Source organism: Pinus tabuliformis, chromosome 7, assembly GCF_031772625.1.
Source record: "Pinus tabuliformis cultivar Carrire ecotype Pingquan chromosome 7, CPIR1, whole genome shotgun sequence".
Classification (NCBI taxonomy): domain Eukaryota; kingdom Viridiplantae; phylum Streptophyta; class Pinopsida; order Pinales; family Pinaceae; genus Pinus; species Pinus tabuliformis.
In genome coordinates this window covers 1,267,394,588-1,267,410,728 of record NC_142293.1, presented here as the reverse complement: position 1 = coordinate 1,267,410,728, position 16,141 = coordinate 1,267,394,588, and positions in this window count along the sequence as shown.

Below are 16,141 nucleotides of genomic sequence, written 5' to 3'. Positions count from 1 at the left end.
CATCAGATAAGGATAAGAGAAGGGGATGAATGGAAAACCGCTTTTAAGACAATTGAAGGATTATATGAGTGGAGAGTGATGCCTTTTGGGTTGTCCAATGCACCAAGTACATTCATGAGGCTTATGAATGAAGTTCTTAAAGAATTCATTGGTAAATTTGTAATAGTATATCTGGATGATATATTAGTCTATCGCAGGTCCAAAGAGGAGCATTTGAGGCATTTATATTATGTGTTACAGAAGCTACAGCAAGAAAAATTATTGTTGAATCTGAAGAAATGTTTATTCATGAAAGAGGAGCTGGTGTATTTGGGATTTGTTATCTCAGCTGAAGGATTAAAGATGGATCCATAAAAGATCAAAGCAATTGTGGAGTTGCCTTCACCCAAGACTATTTTTGAGGTAAGGATTTTTCATGGTCTTGCTAGTTTTTATAGAAAATTCATTAAGAATTTTAGTAAGATTAATGCACCTATTATTGAGACCATAAAGAAGGATAAACAGCCATTTAAGTGGACTGCTGAAGTAGAGAGAAATTTTCAGCTGTTAAAGAGGAAAATAACTGAAAAGCCTATTTTGGTTCTTCCTGATTTTAACAAAACTTTTCAAGTTAAGTGTGATGCCAGCGTAGAAGCAATTGGAGGGGTTTTAAGCCAAGAACATAGACCAATAGCTTATTTCAGTGAAAAGCTAAATGATGCCAAAAGGAAGTATTCTTCTTATGATAAGGAGTTTTATGCAGTTGTGCAGACACTAAAGAAGTGGAGACATTATTTAATGTCAAAAGAATTTATTCTTTATTTAGATAACCATGCATTGCAGTTTATAATGCAGCAGCCAAAACTCAGCCAGAGACATGCTAAATGGGTAGAGTATCTTCAAGGCTTTCATTTTGTGTTGAAGCATATAACTGGACAATCAAACAAAGTGGCAGATGCCTTATGTAGGAGAAGTGTATTGCTGCAAGAAAGTCAAATCCAAGTGTTGGGTTTTGATTTTCTTAAAGAATTATATGATACAGATTCAGATTTTAAAGAGGCATTTGAGGCTTGTAAGAATCCTGTTTTGGCGGACAGGAGCAAGTGGCTGGATTATTTTATACAAGATGGACTGTTATTTAAAAAAAATCAGCTGTGCACACCCAACTGTTTAATGAGAGAGAATTTAATCAAAGAGAAGCACAATGGAGGACTTGCAGGACATTTTGGTAGAGAGAAGACCTTTGAACAGCTCAACAGATTTTACTTCTGGCTGAAAATGAAATCTGAAGTAGAGAAGTATGTAAGAAATTGTAAAGTTTGCCAGTATGCAAAAGGAAGGAGCCAGAACACAGGGTTGTATATTCCACTGCCAATTCCAAATAGGCCTTGGGATATGGTAAGTATGGATTTTGTGCTAGGATTGCCAAAGACTCAAAGAGGCTATGATTCAATTTTTGTTGTAGTGGACAGATTTTCAAAAATGGCACACTTTATTCCATGTTATAAAACTAGTGATGCTTCTCATATTGCTAACTTGTTTTTTAAAGAAATTGTAAGATTACATGGATTGCCCAAAAGCATTGTTTCAAACAGGGATTCAAAGTTCGTTGGACATTTCTGGAGAACACTATGGAAGAAGCTGGGAACTAAATTAAATTTCAGTTCTGCCTATCATCCACAAACTGATGGATAGACTGAAGTTGTGAACAGAAGTTTAGGCAATCTTTTGAGGAGCTTTATTGCAGAACATCCAAAGCAATGGGATCAAGTGTTACCACAAGTTGAATATGCATATAATGACTCACCAAACAGGAGCACAGGACAGAGCCCATTCCATATTGTTTATGGAATGCACCCAAGAGGAATATCTGAATTAAGGAATTTGGGAAAAGAAGAAGTGAGAAGTGCAGAAGGTGAAGACTTTGCTTCAAGAATGCAGGCGATACATGAACAGGTGAAACAACAGCTATAGGACAACAACATTCAATATAAAACCATAGCTGACATGAGGAGAAGAGAAATGAACTTTGAAGTTGGAGACTTGGTTTTAGCACACCTCAGAAAGGAGAGATTTCCAAAGGGAGCATATAATAAGTTAAAATCCAAGAAAATTGGGCCATGCAGGATACTGAGAAAGTTCTCTGCAAACGCTTATGAGATTGAATTACCACCTAGTGTGGGAATATCACCAATTTTTAACGTTGCAAACTTGTACAAGTATGAAAATGAAGCTACAGATGATACAACACAGGATCAAGAGACTCCAGAGATTGACTAGGTAAAACAGTTACCCACAGCCAAGAATTTACAGCCAGAAAGAATTCTGGACAAGAAAGTGTATAAGAAGACAAGGGCACGAGAGTATTTCCAGTATTTGGTGAAATGGAAGGGATAGCCGATTGCTGAAGCTACTTGGGTTACAGAAGACATTCTATAGAAATTGGGCAAATCTGTAGATGAGCTCATGGACAGGAGCCCATGAAGAATTTTGTCCTCAGGAGTTTGATGCAAGAGCATGTGACTCAGAGGGGAAAAATCTTCCAAATTATTCCAAAAATCCAAAAAAAATCTACAGGCAAGGGAGTGGTGTCCTTTAGCCTGCAATTTCTACGTTTTTTAGGTAAAAGATAGAATAGAATCTAGCAATAAAACATGCTATTTATGCTCAGCTGTAACAAAGATTTTCAAGCTTTAAATCATTCTGTAAAACATGCTTTTCTTTGTATCAAATAAGGACCGAGAAGGCCTATCCTTAGTTATAAATAAAGAGGCAGCGAAGCTTTAAAGGGAGAGAGAAGGAGGAGCGAGGCCACAACATTATTATTAAACTTCCTCTCGCCGTGTGCATGCATATATTATTGTATCATGCCTTAACATTGTTAATTAGTTATTGTTTTCCACATGTCGCCCATACTGTGTAGTTAACCATTGGAATCATCTTCTCTTTCAATTGTGCTTGTACAGGCTTTAACTCTTAATTTATAATTGCGCATATATTTTTGAGAATTCTTGCAATTTTTCATTAAAGTGGCTGTCGCGGGAGTGAATTATTATAATTATAAGTTCTTACCCATATCGGGTCCAAACCCATATCGGCGTTGGAGAGAACCCTTGGAACACTTAGTTGTGCACTCTGAATTTCCGGAGCCGATTTCTTATAGAGGCCGGTGTACAAAGCTTTTTGGGTTCGAAAGGATCCCATAGCGCAAAACCTCCGACTTAGCCTTCCATATCCGGAGCCGAAGTCATATAAATTACGATATATTTATCGTTGGGTCCGTCATTTCGGAGGTGGGAGAATTGTTAATTGTGGCGACCGCCGAAAAGCGGACCCACCGAAATTATAAAGGCAGTGTATATAAGTGGATCGGGTCTGCGGAGGCCTTGAAAGATCCGGACCCGAAATCTTTATAGGGTAGTTCGGAAGGAGGCATCGGGTCCGTTAGTTCGAAGGAGGAGATCATTTGGTTGGAGCGACTGCCGATACATGTATCGGACCCGAACTCAACATAGGGGGAATAGATATATACGTCGGGTCCGTAATATATCGGAGCCTGTGTTCCATTGCAAAGCCGTTGATAGTGATCGCCGATGCGATATCGAATCGGGAAAAAGATAAAAGAGACATTATAAAGCGGGATTATGTTATAAGGTAATTCTGTGGAATTACTACCCGATAGTGTGTGTGTGTAAGTCCTTCCTTTGCAAGCCTCGATAGTGTTGTAAAGCCTCCGATAGTGTGTTGGCGTAATTCTTTTAGAATTATTGCCGATACAAATAAAGCCATTGTTTTAGCCAATAGCACTTGGGAAATTCTTTTAAGAAATTTCCAATACAGCCACTATGTGTTAATGAAGTCAGATTAGGGGGTTGTTAAAGAAAGAAATGAATATGTCAGTTTAATGACTGATACGCCTGAAGAAAGGGAAGTTGATCAGAACATTGAAGAACTTTCTTGCAGATTAGAGAGATTGTCTCTAACGCCTGCACGCTCACCATCACTTTCAATGTACCTACCACATGTCCTTCTAATTTACTCGTCACCCTTTTCCTCATTCCTTCACCTCGGAATGATGGCCCTCCATCCCTTCCTGCTCTAGCTCTCATTAACTCACGCATGCCTCCGGATGCTCCTACCGTGAGTCCTTCTCCATTATCCTACCACTTGTTGACATCATTCTACCTTCTCTCCCGCTCGCTCCCATGCCTTCCTCTCTGCTTTCCCTTCTTGGCTCCACCTGCCTCCTCTCGGGGCTTTCTCCCTCCCTGCCCTGTCCTCCCACCCGCTCTTCTTGTTGTCTTCTTCCTCCACATCCTGAAGAGATCTCTATCCTTGTGCTCGTGTGGATGATATCTGATATCTCCACTTCCCATCACTGCTGGCCCACCTCCTCTTCTCTGTCACACCCTGATCGAGGGTTGTCCTCGTGCTCCTTGTCTTTTTCTAGTATTTCCACTAGTTTCTTCCTTTCCTCCATTTGTATTAACTCTTTTGGTTTTATATCTAGGTTTCTACCTACCTGGCCTGATCTAGGTCCGGGTGTAACAAAGGACCCTTCCAAGACCTTTTACTTTCATGATGTGTTAAATTGCATTTTTAAAAGAACATTAATTAATACATCTGCATGTTGTAAATAATAGGAACATGGCAATCATCAGTGCATGAAAAACATAAGACGTTGATAATGGAGTTCGTCCAGGAGGGACTACATCTCCGAGCTCCGGTGTCAAGATGGTGTACGCCGTTGCATTAAGTGCTGCCAATACTGATGATGTACACAAGAGATGATGTCGTGATCATACAAGGAAAATTCCCTCACATAGGAGTGGCTCTAAGAGATGTTCCACTACAGGAACTCTCAGTCAAAAGACTCCTATCAGTATGACACAAAATTGATGCATAATGAGCATCCCACCAACATGACATAAAAAGGATCTCAAAGCAACATGCATGGCGACACATGAGTATCCCATCAAAAAACAACAAAGGGGTCTCAAAACACAACATGATGGATCATGACAACAAGTACATCCCATAGGCAATTCTGCATCACATCAAGCAGGAATCTTAAAAATGAGTAAGAAACAGGATCCCACATCAAACATCAACCAATGACCCGTGCAACACAATGCATAGAAAAATAAGTACATGAACATTGCATATACCTCAAAACCAAGGGCCATTTGAAGAAGCGGATGTAAAACTACTGAAGCTGTTTGGACCATTGATATCACGACATCAATCGCATGACTGCTTGCACATGGATGTTGACACCTGCATTCCACTTAGAAAAGTGGCTGAAGAATAGAACGAGAGAATGAGAAATCTGAACACACCATTAGCTTTATGACGTCGAATAGTGCAAAATCGACTGTCCAAATTTTTAATTCTGAGAAGTTGAGAATTTGGGGCTCAAGGAATCTTTTAGATTCCCCCTAGATTCCTCAAAGATTCTACTCCATGGGTGGACTGGAAATCTGCAACTCAAAAGGCATTTCTGACCACGCCATTGCGATCCCTGCGGAAAACCATGGAAAACGACTATAAACTTGACTATATTCTGACATGGAGAAAAATTACCTCCTTAGGAAAATTGCAAGGATCATGGTTTCGCTCCCTATTTTTTGCAGCAATCATGGTTCCATCCTCAGACTGAAAATGGCTGAAAAATGCAAAACTCAGATGGGTACATGGACAATGCCATTGTGTTCATGGCATGGAGAAGTGTTGAAACCATATAAAATTTGTCAAAGTCTAACAAAATGAAATTTCACCCCTCCTGCAAAATGTTGCCTCGAACTGCATGCCAAGATTCTGCCTCCTCTGTCTCAAAATTTGTGCCCGCTCCTGGTTCCTCCATCTATCCCCCTAGTGCACTGGGAAACTGTTGGGTTTATATAAATTCTCGGGCAATTTGTCCAAGAAATTTGTTTGGTGTAATGGTAAGTTTGGCAAATTAGTTGAGGAGGGGTTGGGTGGTCAAACCTCACCCCTCCTATTTTTCCCATATTATAGTTTCAAACCCACAAAATATATATGAATGGGGGTTGGGTCCACATTGGGCAACCCGCCCCCATATCCCCATAACATTCGTTGTATTGGAGGTGCATTAAATTTCGGTGGTTATGTATTAATGAGGAGTTGCTTAGTTTTTGGGGCTGCCTGCTTGGGGGCTGGCCATGTGGGCTGGGCGGGTTCGATCCCTGCTAGTCCCGTATCACATGTTATAAGGTGTTTTGAGGGATTTTGGGGTGTGGGCACCCCATAATACATTCGATTAACATTTATGTGGGGTGCGGTTGGAGGGTCCGACGTGGTCATGGCCGCTAGCCCGTTTAATTATTGATTTGGTTTTATGGTTGGGGTTAGGCCGATAGGGTTCATAGCCTATCGGCATTTTAATAAAAACTAAATTTATGTAGTTTTGGGGTGGCACGGGTGGTGGCCCGCCACCTCATTTATAATTTTTTTGACTTTTTATTAAAATAGAGGTGCTTCTGAAATCTTTAGAAAATAAGGGTTATTGGGAAAATTAACGAGGCCACAATTTTGACCGATTTTGGGAGCTATGTTTCATGCCTTGGGGTTGGTCAAATTGTAGGACACTTAAACCTAGCCCATAGCCCAACTTTGACCAAAACTTTGACTGGCTTGTTCCCCCTCATACGAGCTCAGATTGATGAACCGTTCACACCTCCGCGATCAGGACGACAAGATCTATGCTCTAGTCATGGGTCGACATCATTCTGAAAACTTTGATTTTTGAGCGTTCATAAACCCTCTTTGTCCTGTGTGTCTCTGCAGCCACCTGGATCATGGCCGCATCCCCAGTTTTCCAAATTGTCCTTTGCCACATTGCCCATCCTTCGGACATGTGTTGGGATAATGTATCCTATCTGTTGAATTAGCTTGCTGATCTCTTGGATGAGCCATGAAGTCCTCCAACTTTGGCTGATTCTTTCCCATTGTGTTCCTTGTTGTAGCTTCTTCACCATTTCTATCACCATTTTTGAGTTTCCTTCTACCTGCAGTCCTTGGAATCGTTCTCTTATCACAATTTCCAGTCCCCTTTTAAGAACATTAAGCTTTGCTTCATTGTTGATCGCATTTCTGTAGTCCATAGCATAAACTCTGAGCATTTTCCCCTTGTCATCTATGAATAATCCTCTTGTCCCCGCTGAACTAGGGTTCCCTTTTGCAGCTCCATTGAAATTAAGTTTGATAAATTGTTTCTGGGGCCATATATAGTAATTTACAGAATCTCCATTGGGGGTATGGCGCTTGCACGAGGATGCATTCAACATACTAAGTTTCAAGTTCAGGCCTTTCATTTTTCTTTCTTCTTGTGGATTGCATTTCTAATCCTCCTCATACCATTTCTTTGCCATTATTACATCTCTTATGTTCTCGATTATTTGATTCCATTTTTCTGCTTCAGTTCTTCTTTCTTCTTTGAAGATCAGGTTATTTATTTCCTTCCATATTTCCCACAGGACGAACCCTAACGAAATTCTCCAAGCTTAGTTCAGGATTGTGTTTTGGTAAGAATTTTTTCGCCAATTATCTATTGTTGTATTCATGTTGTTTGGATTCCTATGACTAACTTCGAGGAGTTGATTATGTTTTTTCCACAGGTTATCATTATATTTGAATGTATTGGTCATGTGCTCCATTGTTTCTTCTTGTTCTTTACATAAGTTGCATATCGAGGGTCCTTGTAACCCTTGTTTTTGCAGTTGATCCCATGTAAGTGTGCGCCCATGGTGAAGGATCCACATGAATAAGGTGACCTTCGGCCATGTATTTTCTTGCCATATTTTTTCCTAGATATTTGTCTCTTGATGCCTGAGATGTTCTACTTGTAGTTGATAACCCTCTTTAATTGTGAACATCCCTTTAATCCTGTAACCCCATCTTAGTATGTCTGGCCCTTCTGCTTTTGTGATTTTCCAGGTTTCCATTTCATTTTCATATAACTTCCACTGGGGTGTTTCTGGTGCATTTGGTTAGTCCTGTTTTTGTTTCCACTTTCTCTAGTATTCTCCAAGTTCTATGCTCTAGAATCTTTTAACTGCTTTTTCCCATGGATGTTGGTATATTGGTGGACTTCTTCAAGATCAGGCTTACTGTTTAGTTTTTCTCTTTGCTACCATGCTTATTCCCATAAATTGGCTTTGTCACCTCCTCTGATTTCCCAAAAACTATGGTTGTTGATCAAATTTCTGTTATCTAAGGCTAGGTTCCATATTGATGAACCTTTCTTGTTGTCTTGGAGTCTTAGCTTTCCTTCTGTTGATCTAGGCATGTCATACTTCCTCTCCCATAATCGTTTCCATATGTCTACTCTTCCCTGGATCCATCTCCACCATAATTTTTCCCCCATGACCTGATTTAATATATAGGGATCTTGGAGTCCTAGTCCTCCTTCTTTTAGGGGTTTGCTGAGCCAATTCCATGATATAAGAGCCCATTTTTTTCCATTCTAGGCCCTTGCCATAAAAACTTTTTGAAGATGTATATCATCTTTTGGCATACTGTTTTAGGAGTCACTTGACTGGTGAGTTGGTAAATCATGATAGATTGTAATACTGATCTCAGTAATATTATGCGACTTAGCATATTTAGTGCCCTGAATGTCCAGTTCTGCATTTTTCTTTGGATTTTTCCTAACAGGGGTTTCCAATTTTCCACTCTATTTTGCTGGTCATTTAACTGAAATCCTAAGTATTTCGAGGAGAAATTCCCTATTATGAATCCCATTACTCTTGCTAAGAAAGCTTGTGAGGATGTTGTTGTGTTGAAGAAAAATATATTAGATTTCTCTTTGTTTATATCCATCCCTGATGAACTAGTGAAGTCTGTGAGAATTTCCATTATTTTCCTGGCTTCCATGAGCAATGCCTATCCACACATCATTATGTCATCTACAAATTGTTGGTGAGTTGATGGTAGATCATTCCCCCATAGTTTGAGGCCAGTGTACTGTTAGCTTCGAACTTTCTCCTTTATGTACCTTCCGAGGCCTTCTAATGCCAGGATGAAAAAAAGGGGAAAGCAGGTGGCCTTCCCTGAGCCCTTGGGTTGTGTTAAATGCCTCTGTGGGTGATTTGTTGAGTAGAATTGATAGAACTAGGGTTGATACCATCAACATTATCCAGCTTATCCATCTTGCATCAAAGTCGAATGCCTTCAGTATTCCTTGTAAATAATCCCAATTCAGTCGATCATATGCTTTTGAAAAATGTAATTTAACCGGCATTCCTTTTGTTTTTTTTGTTTTTAATGAATGAATTTCCTCTTGTGCCACCACTATTCCATCTATTATTTGTCTTCCTTTGATAAACCTTGTCCATTCCAGAGATATCAACCCAGGTAGTATAGGTTTTAAACGATTAACCATAATTGTAGCCATAATTTTGTATATGACATTACAAAGTGCTATTGGTATAAACCCTTGCGGTTCTTCCGAATGATCTGTCTTTTGAATGAGGGCCAAAAATGTGGAATTCAGGGTTCAGTGCATTCTTTTGGTGCGCCTGGACTCCTCCACTAGTTTCACTATGTCTTCACTCAAGAATGGCCATATCGCCTGGAAGAAATCAACTGTGAATCCATTTGGCCCTGGTGCTTTGTTTCTTTCCATATTTGTAATGACTTCTTCTACCTCTATTTTAGATATTTCTCTTAGTAGGGCCATGTTTTGATCTCTGCTCACCAGGTTGGGGATGTGTTGTATGATTTTTTTCATATTCTCCTCCCTTATTATGTTTGGTTCGGTCAGCAGCTCTTTGAAGTGCTGCACTAATAGATTCTCCATGTCTTCATTTTGAGTAAGAGAATTGCCTTGTTGATCTACTAGGGATAAAATTATGTTTTTCTACGTATGATAGATCATTGCTTAGTGAAAAAACCTTATATTTATTTCTCCTTCCTTTAACCATTGAATTCTCAATTTTTGTTTCCATAGTATTTCTTCTTGTTGTCTCCTTTCCTCCATTTTATTAATCAGATGCCCTTCCTCCACTGCTAACCCTTCACTCCTGCCTTTGTTGATTATTTTCTGTTGTAATTTCTTCATCTTTGTTTAGATTAACTCCCATTCCTTCTGTATGTTGCCAAATTCATCCTTATTCCATTTCTTTATTTTTCCTTTTAGATCTTTAAGTCTGAGTTGAAAAATGTGCATTAGGTTTCTCCCTACTATCTCGCTATCATTCCACCACTCCTTTTTTCTATGAGGGTCGGTTCTCTTAGCTAAAATTCCTCTAACCTAAAAGGTCTATTTCAGTTTCCTTGTTTCATTTCTACTTCGAGTTTAATAGGCTAGTGGTCTGACCCTAGACATGGTAGAATTGATGCTTCATAGTATACATCTTTGCTAATGAAGTGTTCTATGGCCAAGAATATGTCCAGTCAAGAGGCTATTTGTCTGCTCCCTCCCCTTCTATTATTCCATGTATATTTTCCATTTATTGTTGGGATGTCCACCAATTTTAGTTCTTCTTGTAAATCTCTGAATTTCTCCATTTCCGACTCTTCTCTTCACAGTCCCCCTTTTTTCTCCTCTATTGTTGTTATTAAGTTGAAGTCCCTTGCTACCAACGAAAGTTTTTCTTTGTGTAGTTGGCTAAACTTCCTTATTTGCTGGAGGAAATTTTCCTTTTCCATTGGAATGTGAGGGAATGTAGGTTTTAACCATGTACAGAAATTACCTGCATACGAATTCTTAAACAAAGAAAATAAACAATGCGAGAGAATAACCCATAAAACACATATGCACAGAGATTTTTCCCTGGATCCCAAAACCGGGACTACCAGCTTGATTTTTCATTATGTTCCTTTCAATGTTACAATACATATTTATACATGCCGAAGCATCCAATACCATGGACCAAAAACCATCGCGTCCAAATAACACGTGCAAAAATCATGCACAAAACAATAGGTGGGTCCGCCCAACCTAACATATGGTCCAAAACCAAAATTTTCCGGGGCGCTGCCCCGGACCCCATAAAGTGGGGTTACGGGTGCCCTTCAAACCCCCTATTAACTACATGGAAAGAATATAACACAACCCAACAATCTGCCACTTGTTGTTTTCTTTCCACAGGGGGCCACGTGAGAGCTTAGTCATTTTTTAAGCCCTGAGATTCCCATTGCTTCTCTGCACCAAGAGAACTTCTCAGAGCTCACAGATTTTGTCAATGCATCAACAGTTATCTTCAAAGTGTCCACCTTTACTAGCAACACCTTTCTGTCTTCTATCATATCCCTCACAAAGTGATACTGAACATCAATGTGCTTTGTCTTTGAATGATAAGCAGGGTTCTTTGCCAAGAAAATTGCACTTTGGCTGTCACAGTCTATTCTTATAGCTCCCTGTACTAACCCCATACTTGAACACAATCTCTGCAACCAAATTGCTTCCTTGCTTGCATGAGTGGCTGCCATGTATTCTGCCTCTGTAGTTGATAGTGCCAGTATAGATTGTTTCTTACTCATCCAACTGATTGCACCTCCAAATAGGTTAAACACATACCCACTTGTAGATCTTCTCTGATCCAGATCTCTAGCCCAGTCTGCATCAACAAAGCCATGAATATCCAACACTCTGTCCAATCCTGGTCTTCCTTGGTAGCACAAACCATAATCACTAGTGCCACGCAAATACCTGAAAACCCGCTTCACTGTTGTCCAGTTCTCCTTCCCAGGTTTTGACATAAACCTGCTCAATACTCCCACTGCATGTGCAATGTCTGGTCTAGTACAGACCATTGCATACATCAGGCTACCCACTGCACTTGCATATGGAACACGAGACATGTCCTCTTCCTCTTCTTGTGTCTCGGGACACTGTTCAGCAGATAACCTCACACCTATAGGAATAGGAACCTTCACCGGTTTACTATCCTGCATATGAAACCTCTGGAGTATTGTCTCGACATACTTCATCTGGTTTAACCAGAGCTTCCTCTTTGACCGATCTCTTTTAATTTCCATGCCCAAAATATAGTTTGCAGCACCAAGATCTTTCATGTCGAATTTGGAGGACAATTGGGTCCTCAAATCCTGGATAATTTCTTTGTCATTTCCAACCAGCAACATATCATCCACATACAAGACCAAATAAATAATACGGTCACCAATTAATTTAAAATACACACAATGATCTGCTTTGCTTCTGGTGAAGCCAAGTCCCCATATAAATGTATCAAATTTCTGATACCACATCCTTGGTGACTGTTTTAACCCATACAGAGACTTCTTTAACTTGCATACCAGTTCTTTCTTACCCTTCACCGCAAAGCCTTCAGGTTGCTTCATGTAGATTTCCTCTTCCAAATCCCCGTGAAGAAATGTTGTCTTCACATCCATCTGTTCTACCTCAAAATCAAAAGCAGCAGCAACAGATAAAAGTAATCTAATAGAAGTTACCTTGGCAACAGGAGAAAAAATATCACCAAAATCAATTCCCGGCACCTGGGAATAACCTTTTGCTACCAACCGAGCTTTGTATTTCTCCACCTTTCCTTCTGCATTTGTCTTCTTCTTGAACACCCATTTGCTGCCAATGGGTTTCCTTCTAACCGGCAACTCCACCAGATCCCAAGCCTCATTCTTGTGCAAAGATTCCATTTCATCGACCATGGCCTCCTTCCAGAGTTTTCCATCCTCTGAATCCACTGCTTCCTTCACAGTTCTGGGATCATTATCAGTAACAGACAAAGCAAAATTTGAACTGAAAGCAGATGGACTATACCTTTCTGGCTGCCTTCTTTCTCGAACTGATCTTCTCACAGTCGGAGTTTGTGGCTCTTCATCTTCTGATTCCTCCTCTGCTGCAGAGTCTGATTCTTCCTCCTTTGGCTCAAACTCTATCTTCTCAGGTTCCTTTGGTTGGACTTCATGTTGAATAACATCTTTTACCTCTCTGAACAACACATCTCGACTGTACACAACCTTCCGTGTGATTGGGTTCCAAAGCTTATAACCCTTTAAACCATCCTTATACCCAATAAAGATGCACTTTTCAGATTTACTATCCAACTTGGTTCGTTTCTCCTTTGGAACATGTACATATGCATCACATCCAAATACCCTTAGATGTGAAAGAGAGGGTTTCTTTCCAGTCCATACTTCTTGTGGAGTCTTATCCTCCAACGCTGATGAAGGTGATCTGTTGATCAGGTAACATGCAGTATCCACCGCCTCTGCCAAGAATTCTTGTCCTAACCCGGCACCACTGAGCATGCTTCTTGCCCTTTCCATCAATGTCTTGTTCATTCTTTCTGCGACTCCATTTTGCTGAGGTGTATATGGAGTAGTCTTCTGCCGTGCTATACCACACTTCTTACAAAATTCTTCAAATTCCTTGCTGCAAAATTCTCCACCATTATCTGTCCTCAGCACCTTTATCTTCTTCTCTGTCTGATTTTCCACCAGAGCCTTAAATTCTTTAAACCTGTCAAAGACTTTAGATTTCTTCTTAAGAAAATATATCCATGTATTCCTTGAGAAGTCATCTATGAATGATACATAGTACACAGACTTACCCAGTGATGGAACCTTCACAGGTCCAAACACATCACTGTGCACAAGCTCTAATATCTGTTTCGTCCTCTTACCACCAGAGGGGAAACTCACCCGATTTTGCTTCCCATATACACAATTTTCACAGAAATCAAAATCCAGAGAGCTATTATTCATACCTTTACCATGAAGTATTCGAAGGCCCTTCTCTCCAATATGTCCAAGCCTTTGATGCCACAACATGGTCTTCTCTCCAGAGACCACTAGATTCTCTACTCCATTTTCAGGAACCATAGAACTATTGCACCCATCAACAACAGTGCTACCTTGCAGCTTGTACAAAGTTCCAATCCAAACTCCCCGCATTAATATCAGTGCTCCTCGAACCATCTTGCAGGTATCTTTCTCGAACACCGTCTTTACACCTGCATCATCCAACTTGCTTACAGAAATCAGATTTCTGGCCAATGCAGGAATATGTAGAACACCCGGAAGTGTTCTAACCCTTCCACCTTGCAACTTCAACTTTACTTTTCTGCGACCAATGATTCTAGCCTTCCTATCATCTCCTAAGAAGACATCACCACCATTGTATTTCTCATACTCACAGAACCACTCGCTATGGGGAGTGAAGTGAAAGGATGCACCTGAGTCAATCAACCATGCCTCATGATCTACATGTGTACTTGAAGAAGCCAAGTACACATCCCCACCTTCATCTGAGGTGGTTTTCGCCTCTACAGAAGGAGCATCATCAGATCCCTTTCCTTTATCAGGAGCTTTAGATTTACAATCCCTTTTGAAGTGCCCTTCCTTTCCGCATTTCCAGCACACCACCTTTGTAGGTTTTCCTGGAGATTTAGATCTCCCTCTAGATTTAGATCTCCCACTCGATGACTTATTTTTGTTTCTGTTCTGGGACCGTCCTCGTACAGACAAGGGATCACCATTTTGGTTGTCCATATTTTTCCGTCTCATCTCCTCTGTCAGCAAGGCTGAGACTATTTCATCAAACTGCAAAGCAGTTACATTGCTACGTATTGCAATAACCAGACTATCCCACGAATCTGGTAGAGAACACAACAGACTGATGCACTTATCTTCATCTGAAATTTTAATATCAACGGATAATAACTGACTTACCACAGTATTAAACGCATTCAGATGCTTTGTCACCGAGTCTCCATCTTTCATCCTCAGGTTATACAACTTTTTCCATAGGAACAGTTTATTCACCAGAGACTTAGATTGGTACAAAGTCCCTAACTTGACCCATAAAGCCTTTGCCGTAGCTTCCCCTGATACATTCAGCAATACTGAATCCGAGACACATAATTGTATTGTGCTCTTTGCCTTCCAATCCAACTTCGTCCATTCTTCATCGGTCACTCCCGATGGTTTAGTACCCGTATCTACCGCGATCCACTGATCTTTATCCACCAACAGATCCTCCATCTTGAGTTTCCACAACTCAAAATTCTGACCATTGAACTTCTCAATCTCTATCTTTCCACTGCTCGCCATCTTCTTTCACTACCAGAATCGATCTCGCAGATCTCGCACTGAACAGGGTCTACCACAGGCCCGAGCGAAACCCCTCAACAACAAAGGTGTCCCCTTGAAGCCAAAACAACTCTGATACCAAATGTAGGTTTTAACCCTGTACATAAATTACCTGCATACGAATTCTTAAACAAAGAAAATAAACAATGCGAGAGCATAACCCATAAAACACATATGCACAGAGATTTTTCCCTGGATCCCAAAACCGGGACTACCAGCTTGATTTTTCATTATGTTCCTTTCAATGTTACAATACATATTTATACATGCCGAAGCATCCAATACCATGGACCGAAAACCATCACGTCCAATACCATGGACCGAAAACCATCGCGTCCAAGAAACATGTGCGAAAATAATGCACAAAACGATAGGTGGGTCTGCCCAACCTAACATATGGTCCAAAACCAAAATTTTCCGGGGTTATGAGTGCCCTTCAAACCCCCTATTAACTACGTGGAAAGAATATAACACAACCCAACAACGGCCATATACTGCAGAGACTAGGAACCATTCTCTATTTCCTATCATGCGAAACTGCCCCATGAGGATTCTCTTCATACCTATCCAGTAGTCCACTGTGATCTCTGCTGGTTTCCACACTATTTCTATTCCACATGTGCTACCTCTCGCATCTATGGTCATGCATTCTTACCTTGGTTTTATTTTACTTAATATATATTCCATTTTCCCTCGTGTAATCTTTGTTTCTTGTAGCAGCATGAGTTGAGGTTTTTCTTTTCTTGGCCTCTCAGTTAAATGTATTTATTTGCATCTACTATTGAGGCCTCTTATGTTCCAGGATGCAATTATCATTGGGATACTTTGTTTATTTGTTGGTATACCGCTGATAGCAGTACCACCCTACCTGGATTCACCAACATTTCTCCCATAATCTGTATATATTCTTGTAGGTTCCTCCAACCACTTTTCTTTCCTCCTTTCATTTTATTTGAGTATTCTTGGGTGTTGTCCTGATGCATCCCCAATTGTTCTTCCATCTCCACGTCCTTGTCCCTATATAGTATTTTCTGGTCTTTTGGTATAAATCTTTCATCTAGGTGTC